Source organism: Grammomys surdaster, unplaced genomic scaffold, assembly GCF_004785775.1.
Source record: "Grammomys surdaster isolate TR1022 unplaced genomic scaffold, NIH_TR_1.0 63, whole genome shotgun sequence".
Classification (NCBI taxonomy): domain Eukaryota; kingdom Metazoa; phylum Chordata; class Mammalia; order Rodentia; family Muridae; genus Grammomys; species Grammomys surdaster.
Window position 1 is genome coordinate 5,544,756 of NW_021604565.1, and position 3,713 is coordinate 5,548,468.

Consider the following 3,713-nt stretch of genomic DNA (forward strand, 5'->3'; position numbering starts at 1 on the left):
TGAGTGCATAAGCAGTGGTATTTGAGTGGATATGCAGTGGTATTTGAATGAGTGGATATGCAGTGGTATCTGAGTGGGTAAGCGGTGGTATTTGAGTGGATATGCAGTGGTATTTGAGTGGATATGCAGTGGTATTTGAGTGGATATGCAGTGGTATCTGAGTGGGTATGCAGGGATATTTGACATCTCTGAGGATTGCGAGGCTTTAGTGTAAAATGTCTCTCATAGGTACATATGTCAGATGCTTGGCTCCTAGCTGGCGGTGCTATTTGGCAGGCTCTGAAAGCTTTAGAACACAGGACCCGAGCTGGAGGAAGCAGTCCCTGGAGCACGCCTTCAAAGGTCATACCTACTTCCCAGGTCCCTGTTCTCTGCTTCCTGTTTACCATGAGGTGAACCATCAACCACAGCTACATTCTGCCTTCCTGTCACCACAGCTACATTCTGCCTTCCTGTCACCACAGCTACATTCTGCCTTCCTGTCACCACAGCTACATTCTGCCTTCCTGTCACCACAGCTACATTCTGCCTTCCTGTCTAGAATCAACACAACCAACAACCATGGACTTAAACGTCTGAATCCATGAGCTAAATGAAGTCTTTTCATCCTTAGTTGTTTCTGCTAGGAGGTTTATCGTCGAATAATGATAAAACTAACATAAGGAATACGGACACAGAGGCCTGGAGAGTGAAGCACACTGATTGTGCACTAGTACTGAAAGCAGAGTTTTAAAAAACAATAAGAACTGTGAGCTGAAGAGACACTCAGCAGGTGAGGTGCTTCCTGAAGCCCCGACAAGCTGGGCTTGCTTTCCAAAACCCACATGGTGGCAGGAGAGAACCCGGAGAGACGTCCCTGACTCCAATGCTGTACGTGGCACGGGGGTGTGTTTACACATATCTAGAAACAACAAAATAAGTAAAGGAAATATGGTAGTTTGAACATGCTTGGCCCAGGGAATGGCACTATTAGGAGATGTGGCCTTGTTGGAGGAAGTGTGTCACTAAGGGAGTGGGCTTTGAGACCCTTCTTTTAGCTGCTGTAAGTCAGTCCTCTCCTGGTTCCCTTTGGAACAAGATCTCAGAAGTCTCAGCTCCTTCTCCAGCGCCGTGCCTGCTTGGACACTGCCATATTTCCCACCTTGATGATAATGGACTAAACCTCTGAAATTGTACCCCAGCCCCAATTAAATGTCTTTTATAAGAGTTGCTTTGGTCATGGTGTCTCTTTACAACAGTGGAAACCATAACTAAGACAGATAATAAAATTAACATTGTTTTTAAATATCAAAATTGAGAAGGGGGGCTACCTGTTTTGTACCTTGACTGGGAGTCACACATCAGGACTACATTCTGTGTTCTAGGCTGGAATAAGCACACCATCAGGCACTGTCATGATATAGACTCACTGTTACTCTGATATTTTCTACTCTCCAGACTATGAAATGGGGTAGGTGGTGTCTATCACTTTGGGGTAGACAGAAACAAGTCACTGGCAGCTTTAGAATGGTTCATTATGAGTGGCAGCCTTCTCGAGCATCTCTGGAAGAGGTTGGTGCAGACTGAGATTAATCTGGCTGTGGGCTGCCCTGGGCAATCCTGTACTCTGCACCTGGGCAAGGGGTCAAGGGACTCAGTGAGCAGAGCCCATTCCCCAAGTCTCTCAGCCTTGAGAGACTTGTCATCTCCGCCAAACAAATCCAGCAAAATTACGTTGATTCAGACCTTGTGACTGGAGAGAATTCACTGTCGTTTAATGATAGGTTGTGACAAACGTGGTTGAGAAAGGAGAATTTCAAGAAGATGCTTTTGATCCAAACGGAGTGTCTCTGAAAGCTCCCCCCTCTTAAACGGGAATGCTCCAAGAGGTTGGCATGGGAATGGAAGACCCCTCCTCATTCCTACACATCGTTTACATCCTGTGCCCTTTTGAGAGTCAGACTTACCTGCAGTCAGAGTCTGCTCTGGTGAGGCCAGCTATATGCCCTTGCAGCTTTGGATCAAAATAGAAGCAGTTGGGGCTGCCAGTTCTTGGGGTTGTTCATGGATGCTTCTCCTCTTGTCCTGGGGGAGTTGAAGGAACTACTCCATCTGCATGTGAAAAGAATAGGTCTGGGTGTGCCAGAAGGAACAGCTTCTTCCTTCTGTCAGAGCAGGGTCATAACTGGGCTGTGGGAAACAAATGTGTTGTGTGTTAAGAGTCGGTGCCGGCCGGTCAGAAACATACCCGTTAGTCCGCTAGTGAGGGGGTGCAATCTGCACCTGCTGGTGAGAACTCTGAGTAGAACCATCAGCCTCACAGCTCTGGTGCTGGAGTGGAAGAAGGTGTTTGCATTCATGGATTATATCCAGTGCCACATCTATATCCTGTTAGTCTGGGCCCTTAACGAGGAGCTGTTGAGTGCTAGAATACAGCATAGTTGGTGAAGTGTTTGCCCTGCAAATGTGAGGATTGATTTCTGTCCCCAGAACCCACACAAAATAAGCAAGCAAACAAGCAAACAGGCAAGCAAACAAGCAAGCAAGTAAGCAAGCAAGCAAGCAAGCAAGCCGTGGTGGTATTTGTCATCCCAGTACTGCAGAGGGAGAGACAGGTAGATCCTGGGCACTTGCTGGAATACCAGCCAGCTTAGCTTGATCAGTGAGCTCCAGGACCCAGTGAGAGATCCTGTCTCAAATATCAGCAGAGGTTGACCTCTGACCTCCACACAGGTCAAGAGACATGTACTAGACTCTTCCCTGAGAGGCCCATGCCAGTGTGGCTGACTGAGCCCGGAAGTCCTCTGTCATCTACAAAGTCCTTCTCAGAGATGGTACAGGCTCCTTGGTGTGAGATGTGACTTGTTGTGCTGCACAGTGTCAGAACAGGAGGCCAAGGCAGCACTCCAGTGAACGTGCCATCCTTTCCGTTGTAGGCCCAGGTGTGATGAATCCCCTGGAACGCTTATGGCCTACTGCAGAGGCACAGCCCTACACCAGCATCTGGCTCTGCAAAGGGCCAGAAGCAAGGACAGAGGGCTTGGCAACACCTTGGTTTTGCTAGCAATGGGGCTCAGAGAAGCCCACAGCCATCTGTGACCAGTTGTGTAGCTGCACGGCTGATTTTCACTTCTATTCTATCGTAGTTATCTTCAGGCATCCATTCATCACCCTAAAGACATAAATGTTCCTAACATATCTTCCATAGAACTTTCAGTGCTGAATATTATGGGGCTTTCTTTTCCTTTTCCCCTGAGCTGTTGTCTCCAGTTTCAGTAAATTAGACCTTCTTCAGAGCGCACAGCTAGCCCGTTGCGTGGCAGTTATGTAGGTGGTGCACTGAGATGTTTCTTACCATAAGGTCAGAGCTGCTGCTTGGAGAACAGCTCAGGGCCCAGGCCCATGCTTTCTGTGTATGGATTCCAGAAAGGCTAGCACAGTGTGCAGTACATAGACGTGGGTGAGCAAACAGCTGGCTGAGCTTGCTAAAGGATAACCACATGAACCACATGAAGCCCACTTGCTGCTAGAAATTAGGTGATTGAGTAGGAACCAAAGAGACATAGTTTTAGGGTATAGCTGGCCACATCTCAGGGGGAGAACACAGCAAGTGGGCAACCCTGTTTGCTAAAGCTTTAAGAAATCCCCAATAAGGAATATGGCTTAAGAGGGTTTGTGATTGATTTTTCTATCTATCTATCTATCTATCTATCTATCTATCTATCTATCTATCT